The 12,461-nt window shown below is 38.3% G+C and overlaps 1 protein-coding gene across 4 annotated transcripts in view; it reads left to right on the plus strand.

Annotated features, from left to right (window-relative positions):
* The window catches only part of LOC130922847 (receptor-type tyrosine-protein phosphatase epsilon-like), a 62,871-nt gene that overhangs the window by 14,529 nt on the left and 35,881 nt on the right, over positions 1–12,461 (plus strand). For 3 of the 4 annotated variants that reach the window (XM_057848033.1, XM_057848031.1, XM_057848034.1), the window contains one exon: positions 2,845–3,053. The gene's annotated coding sequence lies outside the window, so the exon portion shown is untranslated. Of the gene's footprint in view, positions 1–2,598; positions 2,761–2,844; positions 3,054–12,461 lie in introns of all 4 variants that reach the window. The other variant, XM_057848032.1, reaches the window with a different exon arrangement.

A 12,461-nucleotide genomic window follows, 5' to 3' on the forward strand; every position in this document is an offset into this window, starting at 1 on the left:
TCACTCTCTCTCTCTCCCTCTCTCTCGCTCAGACTCTGCTTAGCTGTCAGTCTTTATCCGGCGTGTGAGTGCTTTTCTTAGCGTAAACAAGTGCGAGTGCGCCCCCACTTGGGCGAGAAAGCAGCACAAACTAAAAGCATGCATTTCAATATAAAAAAGTAAATAATACAATTGAACACACATTGCCAAAGGCAGAACGCGAACATGGCCATAGCTATTAAGAGTTATTCAGATAACTATAGCATAAAAAAACATGCTAACAAGTTTACCAAACCATCAGTGTCACTCCAAAACACCAAAATAACATGTGAAATGATATCATATGTTAATAATTTTAGTCTAGGGCTGCAGCTATCGATTATTTTAGTAGTCGATTAATCGATTAACTAGTTAGTTCGAATAATCGAGTAATCGGATAAGGAACATGAAAAATTAAAATACCTGAGCTGAGCCTCAAACGGAATAAAAAATAAATGAGGCTCTATATACAACAATAGAACAAGTGGCTAACTTACATAGCAAAAGTCTGTTAGCTTAAATGCTATAAAATGCTAACTTTTTTTTTTTACAAGGCTCTTGACAAATGGTTCAGACTCTATTCCCACAAAAAATGGCTAAATATACCTATAAACTAAATTACAAATGCATTAAAAAACATTCAGCTCAAACAAAAACTTAGCTTACATTGGTCTTAACAGGGAGCAGTTGGATTCAGCCATGTGAAATGAGGCAGACCAGAGGGCAGCGTATCCACCCTAATCAATTAAACTAAATGTAAACACTTTCAAAATAAACCATTACAACGCCACTTTGATTAAACGAATACTCGAAGCAACAACATTTAATTCGAATATTTTTTTCTAATCGAATACTCGAGTTAATTGATTAATCGTTGCAGCACTACATACGTCGCTTCTGTATGTTTCAATTACACTCTCATTTTGGTCTGAATGAAAGATTTCTCATGTTTGATGGGAGCCTTCCCCAGACTGCTTGTTTCAGCTTCGGTTGCTGCTGTACTGTGCGAAAACATATCACTGATATGAATTAATCATTTGCATTATAGTCAACTATACAGTTTAGCACTCCTTTTGTCAAGATGAAGCTCCTTAACTCACATCAACCTAATTCATTGGCACTAGGATGCCACAAGATGGCGCCAAAGCAATAGTTTTCGCTCACAAATGCAGCAAGTCATAACACGGTACATGTTTTTTTTGTCAGGACTGGCGAAGACGTTGTTGCTTTTATCATGTGGTGGATGTAATACACGCCAAAAATGTGTGCTTACATTTATTTCAAAAAATGTCATCGAACCACTTAGCTGGAAACAAATGGTTATTCCATCACCATCGGCTGTCTTGGCCGCCTGTTTTCTTTATGAATTAATGATTGAATCAGCAAGTGCGACGCCGTAAAACTTTAATGAGCTGCATGTTTGGCCTCTTAGTCAGTGGGCTGAGCTGTATGGGAAGGAAGTGCACGCGTGCGCCCCCGCTACACGTACACGTTGCCTGTAAGTGCGAATGGGTGTGCGGGCCTGGAAGTAGAAGGGGATATAAAGATGGCTTCAATGCAAGCCTCCCACAGGACTTTTTGAGGAAGTGAAATATGAATAACTTAGAGCTTATGCATTTTTTATTGCCATTATCATTCAGCTCAGGCGTTTGGTCGTAAATGATAATACACACATTGCAGCAACCTAGCACGAGCCTTCAAATTCTATTATACGCTCAGATTAGTTGCTTTGTTCATTATTCACATCTTTTTAGCCTTCTTCGTAAAATATTTTGTTTTGAGCCACAAGTCAGTATCGTTCCCTGTTTTCAACCAGTTATTGCGTGCTTCATTTTTGATTGACTGATTCACTAAAAGGATTTGTGTTTGTCGGCCAGGGCAAAGGTCACGTGAGCTTTGCGGCCAGAACATGATTGTGTTCCGACCTTCATGAGTCACTCACTATTATATATAATACATGCTCAAGGAGGAACGTAATGTATTACAGCTGCCTGACTGGACTGACTCACACAAATGTGCTTTTAAAGGAACCTTCCACCCTTTTTATAGCAACTTCCTGTTCACTCTGTAAAAACACCAATAAGCCTTTTCCTTTATTGGCTTTCGAAGGGTGTTAAAGAATAATATTGGGCCTTCCATTACCTGTTCCCAAATTTATGGAACTTTATTTCAACAAAACATCTTTGTGTGTGGCTGCGCATACATGTGTGTGTGGCTTTTCTCACATTCATGCAAAATAATAAAATATCTTGACAGAATAATCATTGTTTGTTTTTTGGAGTTGATCGGGGGTGCAGTTACATGCAAACCACACACTTTGAATTTTATTAGTTTGGTTATATTTTTTGTTACTCTTTTGTGCACCTTTTGACCTTTATGAGCATTCTTACATGGAAAATAAAAATGACGATTACAACCCCATAAAATGATCGTAGTGCAGCACAGGAAACTTTTCTCATTTAAATTCATTATAGCATAATGTTATCATGCTATCTGTCTTGTCTCAAGAAAGTTGAAAATATTCCATGAGAAACAATCAAATACTTTTTGAATTACAACCAAATTCATTGCTCTTTACAGGGATCCATGTTCAATCTATATTAACTTTTTTTGTTAAAATGGATTGAACGTCTGTCAATGTTATTGGAGTATGAACATTTACTGCCAGTCTTCTCAGTTCAAATCCAGAACTGGGAGGGCGTCCAAGATTGGACGTCCATTGCTGTCAATGGCAGTGAATGAGTTAGGTGAACTTGTCTTCTGATAATTATGCTCCACAATGTTTTGTCTGTTTTCTGATAATTTTTCCCTTTCTTCATTTTCCAGTTTCCTGTGACCCTGTGTGTCTTGATCCCAAACTGAAGTAGTGGTGTGGCCATTTTCCCTTATCTGTAACCAAAATCTCCGAAAGGATGTGAGCTTTGTCAAAAAACGGGAGGAAAAAAAAGCAACAAGCGCTGGAACAAGTTGGATCGCATGTCTGTGATGGACGGACGGCTCCATTGATACCAGACTGCATCGGCTTGTTTGGACGTGTAAGTGTTTGAAAACATTTGAATAATTGACAACGGCAGCAGATGCTATTACAGCGTTAGTTGTAGTGATGCGTCATGTCTAGTGGAGTTGATTTTTTTGTGATGAAGCTTCTCTTCTGAACATTCTGAGATTTTCTCCTTTTTCAAACCTATGTCTTCCATATATCCACTTATGCGTGAACTAAAAATCAAGACATTGATTCCTTCACATCTCCCTCTTCCTCTCATCCTCCTCCCTATTGCCACACTTCACTGAAATGTTTGTACTCTCGCTACATCATCTCTCTCTTTTTTTTTTTTTTTTTTTTTTTTTTTTTTTTTAAACACATCTTTGTTCCCTCTCGCTTTGGAAACAAAAAGAACGTCTTTATGAAGAGGCAGCCACTTGTTTGTGAGAGGATATTGATCGGTGCACAATGTGTGAATGCAGTACTGCTTGACGCTGGACACCAATTAAGTTCATAGATACCTCACAAAGGCATGTTGGACTTGAAAAGATGTGATTGAAGATTTATAATTGGCTGCATTATCCACAAAGAAATGCTTGGGCACTAGTTTATGAAAAAGAATTGAAATACATGAGATCATAGAGAGAATTACGTCGTAGTCCACTGCGTTTTCGTTGCAAATGATGACAAATGGCTTCTATTTGTTTACAATGGTAATGTGTTTTTGTAACAGATGCAGTGTACATTCTTACATTTCAACTCTTGAAAGCTTGAAAAATATGCCCTTATTAGCATCGAACAAGGAGTAAATATTCCACTTTGGGGGAACTGAACTGCTGTTGAACTGTCAACTCAACAGCTTGCGTCATGGGTCTAGAAAAAAAGCAATGTGTCCCATTTGAGTTACTGTTTTCTTTGAAAATATAGCTAAAAAGCAGACAAAAACACAAAAGGACATAAACTCAAATGGTTAAGTCATTTGCTGCCATTGACAGCAATAGACATCCAATCCACTTAAATTGGGAGGAGTAATTGCTGTCACCCCCCTCCCCCCCTCCTCCATTTCAAATGGATATGACATACATCGCCATTAATTGCACTAGAAAGTAATCCCTCTCATTTCAAATGGTTTGGACGTCTATCACCGTCAATGGCAGTGAAAGCACTTTCACTTGTCCTTTTTCAGTCTAATGTACGTATTACAGGACCTAAAAAAAAGTTTTTAAACTTACAGGATTGCATCACAGTATAAAAAAAAAATTGCCTTGACTACCAAATTACGTTATTGTTCCAAATTGACAAATAACATTATTTATTTCCTATTGTACCCGGTTTACAAACAAGTTCCGTTCCTGCGGTGGTGATATAACCCGGATTTTTGCGTAAATCTGAAATACCCTTTGAAATACCTCAAAACACCCTCTAAATTAAAAAAAAAAAAAAAAAAAAAAAAAAAAAACTATCCAGAAACCTGTATTAGGCTCGAGCCTATGACGTGGCACTCGCGATGTTTCCGCCTCTGTCGCCATGTTTTATTTATTTATTTATTTACACATTTATACACATTTACAAACAAAAACGGGCTCACACATTTTCAACATTCTAACAAGAAACCACAAATAACACTCTCCATCATAATATACACATTTCTACTTGTTTGCCATGTTTGTATTCATACACACGCGTCACTACACTACACACACACACTCGAACACAGGGCTGTACAAAGAAATATTAACTTTCTCAAACAATGAAACCAAATTGAAAGCTTTTTGCTGCTTGATCAATTTCAGAGATCTATACCATATATGAAACTCATTCATCCAATATTTAAAACAAGGTGTTGTTTTAAAGTACCTGCATTTGTGAACGAAGAATTTTCCAAGTAGTAAAATCACATTAACAACAAAAACCAAATCCTTATTTTTGCCAGACACACCAAATTTAATAGACTCTACCGTCCACGTTGAAAGATAATTTGTTTGGACTGAAGCCAGCTCCGCATATCCTTCCAGAACAATTGCACTAGGTCACAATGAAAAAACAAATGATCAGTATCCTCAATGTCATTTTCACAAAACACACAAAAATTTGTCTGAAAATTAAATTTAAGTCTCAAAAAGTCATTAGTGGGATAAATTGCATTTAGGATCTTAAATTGTACTTTACATTTTGGCGGAATCGGAAATCCCCTATCGCCATGTTGGAAGCAGGAAGTTCGGTGTCAGATCTCCGGGAAACATAACAGTGAGGCATTTCGATACAGGTCGCTCTTTAAAAATGGTTGGAAATTATTGTATGGTAAAGAATTGCAACAACCAATTGAACAGAAAGGAGAATGTACAGCTCGACGGAACCCCATTGAGTTTCTTCCGGATCCCTACATGGAGAAAAGGCGAGGGAAAGGTCATATCTGAACTTACCAAACGTTGAAGAATGGCATGGGAACATTGAGCAAGGTAAATCTGTTTTCTAAAACACAGCATTGATTTGTCACTTAACTATCACAGCTTAGCACAGCACAAATTCAGATGTTCATGACAATGAAAATGTAAACACACATTGCCTACCTTTGCAAGAACGATGGTGTTGCCGTTTGCTACGGTCATAATGTGCAGGTCCTGCACCCATCCGCAGCAAAACTGTTCGTAGCTTTGCAGCGATTTGTAGTTTCGGAATTGCTGATGAGTGTCGTAACTTACACCAAACACTAAATACAGCATAATGTCCATTTCGCGTAGTGGTGGAAGCTTGTCGACATCTTTATTCCATTTGTGTTCGGCTTGCTCATAAGGGTCAACATTGTTCACATCCTTAAGTTTGCTCACATATCTGTCCTTCGCCGTGGTAACAAGTTTGTCTCTGTATCGAACTGGCGAGTTTTCCTTACTTTTTTCCATCTTTGGCACTCGTAGTTGAATTGTATTTGCCGTTTTAAGTTTAAATGTCCCGTGATGCAGACGTGCTTCCAATATGGCTGCGTTGTCGCAAATCTCGCATGATCCCGTGTTGCTGTGACGTAAACGCTCGAGCCTACGTCACAGCCATTGTACTGTCCTCGCCAAGACATTGGAGCTAAGTCCTAGCTAGACACTGAGCTAAACTCTGAAATGACAATGTCAGACATCCGTGTGGTTTGCTGACTTTAGTCAGCTGCTCATGACATCAACACTTGCAGAATGAAACTGAACTAAAATTAAATTAATTTCATCTTCAATATTCAAATTTGTGTTTATAAGTAGCTGCTAATACAGCAATAACAAACAATTAGCGTGTATCAGTTAGCGTCCGCACATCATCAAAAACAATCATATAAACTCGCCCCAAGTATTCGACCACAATCGAAAATGCACAATAAACAGTACAAAAAGGGGTATATACAGCCGTCACCTCTGGAGGTTTCACAAGCAACAAATTTGCGCGCAGTCTGTCACCTCTGTCACTTGGCTGCTCTATGTGTGCGTGTGTGGGGCGGGCGCGTCTGTACATGCGCTCGCTTCCTGTTCTATGCTTCCTGCGCCAAAATTAAAGCAGGTATCACAAAACAAAAGTCAACATACATTTAAAAAAAAAAAAAAAAAAAAAACTAGGGCTGTCAAAATTATCGCGTTAACGGGCGGTAATTAATTTTTTAAATTAATCACGTTAAAATATTTGACGCAATTAATGCACATTCCCCACTTAAACATTAAAATGACAGCACAGTGAAATGTGTACTTGTTGTGTTTTTCGGAGTTTTGTCGCCCTCTGCTGGCACTTGGGTGCGACTGATTTTATAGGTTTCAGCACCCATGAGCATTGTGTAAGTAATTACTGGCATCAACAATGGCGGGCTACTAGTTTATTTTTTGATTGAAAATTTTACAAATTTTATTAAAATGAAAACATTAAGAGGGGTTTTAATATAAAATTTATATAACTTGTACTAACATTTATCTTTTAAGAACTACAAGTCTTTCTGTCCATGGATCGCTTTAACAGAATGTTAATAATGGTAATGCCATCTTGTTGATTTATTGTTATAATAAACAAATACAGTACTTATGTACCGTATGTTGAATGTATATATCCATCTTGTGTCTCATCTTTCCATTCCAACAATAATTTACAGAAAAATATGGCATATTTTATAGATGGTTTGAATTACGATTAATTGCGATTAATTACGATTAATTAATTTTTAAGCTGTAATTAACTCGATTAAAAATTTTAATCATTTGACACCCCTAAAAAAAACGAGGACTCAGGCGTCCTAAAGTCAAAATTGTGTAAATTCGGTCCGTCGTATCCCGGGTACTATTTGTATTTGTTCACATTAGGGTTATGCATAGTAAACAAGTCAATAAGATGTATCATAATTAAATAATTTCACCTCATTCATGTCAAATTCACAAAATGACTTAACTACCTAATGTGCATGTGCAGTAATTGTCCCATATTCATAAACATATAATCTCTTGATCTATTTCGCTACAGAAGAGGGGCAAAATGTTACAACTCTATTTAGCACCTACACTACCACACTGCTAAACATACTGTTAAATTATTTTGTTAAACACTCATACTGGATTGTATTAGATGTCTTAGTGGTGATTGGAAAAGTCATTAGTGTATGTTAAAGCAATAAACTAATATAATACACCCACTTAAAATCCTACTCCATCACAGCCATGTATTGGAAATAAAAAGTTTGGCGTGTCTGCTGATTACGACCTCGGCGCGAATTGTTTCATTGCATTGGCAACACGTGCTTAATATGCACTTAATGCCTTCTTAATGAAAGGGCATAACATTGTATCCAGATTGCGTTATTCATAAGTCAAGAAGGGGTGACACAGTATCTGGCTCCAGGTGTGATTAGACGCAATTTCACATGAAGTACTTACTCCTAAGTAGTCCATAAAACCTTACAGGCTCATTGCACCTTTCAGCCCTCGTAATCAGGATTTGTGAAGGGATTTATTTGTTGAACCTTTCACCAAGCAACACATATGCGGCGTCAAAATTCTGGCGTGCTCGTTTTGTGTTTCTAATTTGCACATTTGAGGATCCAACGTGAACTATTCCAGCGGCTTTTCTTTGCGGCGCCTCTGTAAAAGGTGTAAACAGCTTATTACTTTTCGAGACAGCTTCCATGAAAAAAAGAGAAGAATATAAAAAGAGTTTATGGTAGATTACCTGCCATGTGTGCGGGATTAACAAAACAACAATAGCATGTGAGCCAGTAGTAGGGTGGGAAAAAAGAAGTGCAGATTTCATGTAATAAATACTATTTTGCATCTTGAAATGAATATCAGGTATGCATTATTTACTTGGAAGCGCTGAATGCACTTACAACGAAATCACACTAAGAAAACATGTTGTTCCACATTTTTATGAGTCACAACATGTTTAAGGTTAAACATGCTTATCACAGGACAGCGTTGAACACGTTGAATGCAAATTTGAAGCATGATTAAGTTCCCTGACATTGATTTAAATCAATATTTAACTTTATTCATGATATTTAAATTCCGTAGCATATATTAGAATAATGAGTAGCTTGTATCAGCATGTGTCTTATGTGTAAATGACATCATTATGTACGTATTTTTTTCTTTCCCTCCTATGGCTCCATTATTTATAAGAGCTGTTTAAATGAGGTCCAGAGGTCAGCATGGAGTCAATTTCATCATGCTTTATTTTAAATATTAAAACTCTTCACACTGGTTTTTGCATAAAGATATACAGCATATCTGCGCTCAAATGAATATTTTTTTTGTTGTTGCAATAATGAGCTTTGGGCTTCTGTTCGGAGAGGTTAAGTGTGTGTGTAAGAAAAAAAACCTTCTCGCCTTTAGAATGGATTAAACATCATCTGCGGATGTGGTTTTGACCTCAATCGCTGTTCACCGCGCTCATCTGCTTGTCTTGAGTGGTGCAGGAAGAATTAGCCTCAAGCTCGGAGCAGCTTGCAGCACGTTCATTGTTAGCGTTGCATCATGCACGAATGGGACGCTTTTCCCTAATTTAATTCACAGGAGTCGTTTCATGCCAAGCTGGTACCGGAGCTGGAAGTAATTGCATTGGTTCTCACTGATGGCAAGCCCGATGAGACTTTTTCTAGTTCAAAGCAACAATATAGCTGTAAAATAGAAGCTACAAGATGAATCGCTTTGTATAATGGCTGATATTTATAAGAGTAGAAGCTCAGCTGTTTTCACATTAATGGTCTATAATATTGTCGGAACAGCCTATCAGCGCAAATTGTTTTGACTAGAGAGTTATTTGACAGTGTTTTTAAGCAAAGCCGTTCGGACCCCTACCACTAGATGGTGACACCAAACTTCACAACATCTGGCCAACATCAGGTGATCCCTCAGCACCCCCACATTTAAACAATTTAGGCTTAGTGAAGAACACTGCTGTACACAGCTCTATGAATACAAACAAGCAATAAGAGGACATGGCACGGGGTAAAAAAGACAACAACAAAAAAAACAAATAAGGCAAATGTTCGCTTTTATTGGGTCCAGTTACCACACTTGGGAACAGTAACGGGCATTCTAACGCGTTTAGTTTTTCTAAACCAGTAATCTGATTAAAGTTAGTTTCCTAAATGTTCGTGCCTTACTATTTTGTTATTGCCTCATAATGTATGTAGAATGAAGAATATTGTAGTCATGTACAAAAAGCAATTTGAATAGAAAATGTTCGTTCGTTTCCATGGTAACCGCTTATAGTTACTTCCCTTTTTGGTCTCGAGTCACAAGCGCTAAGTGTTTTGGGACTGAAAAAGGCATTACGAACGCGGGTACACATTCGAGCCGAGTGCAGCCACCTGTTGTGTGAGGGAATGTTGATCTGCTGTATGTGTGTCCATCAGTATTGTTAATCTTACTTTAAAAAAGTAATTAATTACAGTTACAAATTACTTCTCCCAAAAAGTAATTGCGTTAGTAACTCAGTTACCTGAATGTAAGAGTAATTAGTCACTTGGCAAAGTAACTGATGATAATTTTCATGTTTTTTTCCTCAAAAAAAACAAAAACAAAAAACAAAACAAAAAAACAGGTCACACAATGTGAAGTTTAAAGGGTTTTTGGGACAATTGGCCCTAGCCCAATTCTTTACCCTATATTTAACTAGACACAGGGGTATTGCAGATATTGCGATAACTAGATAGTAACCTTTGCTATGTGTGGAAGTCATTTAATGTTGTGAATCAACCGTTAAAGTTGTTAAAATTGCTCCCGTTATTGCATTAGTTCCCTTCTGTCTACTTTCGACATGTGTAAGTTTTAAAACTGTTTCATCATTTAAAGATTAAAGTCAAGATTTTGCCGTTTTAGGAGCATTTTAGATAAAAAGTTACTCAGGTTCGCTAGGAAGGTTCTCTACAACAGAGCCTTCCTGAGAAGTATTCTGCTTTAAGATGGCGACTGTTTACTAACGCATCTACTTCTTTATACATGTACTTCTTTATACATGTTGCTAATGCCGCTGTGTCTGTCATTTGCATCTAGTTCTATGTATATGTGATATCTACTGTAGCATCACGTGGGTGTAGTTTGTAGGCTATCGGCTACAGTCAGGTATCACTGGAGCCACCTAGCATTGTGTTTGTAATGGCGTCACAAGTCCCTTGCCTCCTCCCCACTCCTGCTCTGCTCCTCGTCTCTGTGAGTCCATCTCTCTCAGACTTTTCTCGTGTCATTCAACCAACATGGTAACGCATAGTAACGCACGCCTTTCCCGCCTCAGTAACGGTAACAGCGGTGTCCATGAATGAACGTTTGAGTATTTTGAGTACGAATATTTTTCCTTCATTCTGGAGGGTCTCAGCGATAGGTTTGAGCCGCTACGTGCGAGGCCGTTTCGTAGCTTTCCTGTTGCAACAGCGGGAAGTCATCACTCTAAGTCAGCAAGCATCATATTCGTGTTGCATATTTATGCCGTGAGGTAACGTGTTCATTTAGGTCATTCATTGTAAGTCCGATTGAGTGTAAAGTGCTTTGTTGCCGCCACGTTTTGTGGCAAAATTGACCGCGTGTGTGTACGGCGTACTTCCGGGTTGTGCGCACCCATTCGTGCCTTCCCCCACCTTTGTGTTTATTGCATTGTTTATTACTCAATTCATTTATGTGTTGTTGTTTACTGTGCAGTCATTTGCATTGTTTTACATTGGCACGTATATGCTGTTAACCCTAACTCCTAAACCCTAACCCGAAGTTCAAAATTGTTGACATTGGGCTTAACCTTCCATTTAGCGGGGGTTTGATTAGTCGATGGAGTTGATTTCAACAAATTCCATGCAGGTTTCAGTTATTTGTTAGTTTCAGGGCCCTTGAATGGCAAAGCCGGCGCGAGTCAATGTAGGGTGAAATCAACTCAGCTGATTAATTAATCCCCCTCTGACTCAAAGATTAAGCCTTATGTGACAAATTCTGATCTTCCCATTTAAATTCAATTATCAGAAAGTCAATTGCATGTGATGACATTTTTCTGTTGTCATTCTTATGTTGAGGCAGCAAAGGCACAAAACTTGGTAAAAAGTAACCAATATATTACTTCGAAAGTAACTTGGTTACTTTGATAATAAAGTAATCAGTAAAGTAACTAGATTACTTTTTTGAGGCGTGATCAGTAATGAGCAATCTGACAACACTGCTTGGGATCCAGCACCAAAATGGATACCAGGTTTTGGTACCCAACAGTAAAGAAGACAGTCAATTCTTTTATTTTGTGGATTCAGGGTGTATGAATTCATAGACACTGTATTTTGTGGGTATTGAAAGATCTGTTAAGATGCTCTAAATTTGGGGTCTGAAACTCAATTTATCTGTGGGCCGCTGGAGATAGAGTCTGGGTGAGTTTAGGTCACATGTAGTCTTCCACAAAAAAGTGAGGAGTTAAAAGTTAATGATTCCTCCCCCCCATCTTTTATTCATTCGCTGAGGCTGACAGCAATCATTCACTGTCAGCCCGCCCCGTCAAAATGGATTGGACGTCACGAGTTAAGCTTCTGACACATGCCCACCTAACTATCTTCCCCTTTCCAGGTTACTGAACACGACAGGCAGTGTCCAGTAACCCGCAGGTATGCACAAAGGTGGCGGGTCACCAAGCGCCTACTCGCACATAGGGTGGTCCGGTTCAAATGCCGACCCATCGAGCTTGTTAGCACTAAGGGAGGGAATCCACCCACACACCCGACACGTGGACTTTGGCTGTGTCACATCTGCAGGCATGCATACATGTGAAATGAGAACATGTGATGTAATATCTTGTAATGTCATGCACAATGGGTGTGTGGTGTTTATAATTAATTACGCCTGGGCCATATCTTAGCCAACTTTAGACGATAAAAACCACAGGTGTCTAACTCAAGGCCAAGCCACATCATTTTATGCGCGCTGCAATTGTGTGCATCAACTTAATGTTTCTTGCTAAAATACCAAAATTGCATATTATCACTTTT

Source organism: Corythoichthys intestinalis, chromosome 10 (assembly GCF_030265065.1).
Source record: "Corythoichthys intestinalis isolate RoL2023-P3 chromosome 10, ASM3026506v1, whole genome shotgun sequence".
NCBI lineage: Eukaryota > Metazoa > Chordata > Actinopteri > Syngnathiformes > Syngnathidae > Corythoichthys > Corythoichthys intestinalis.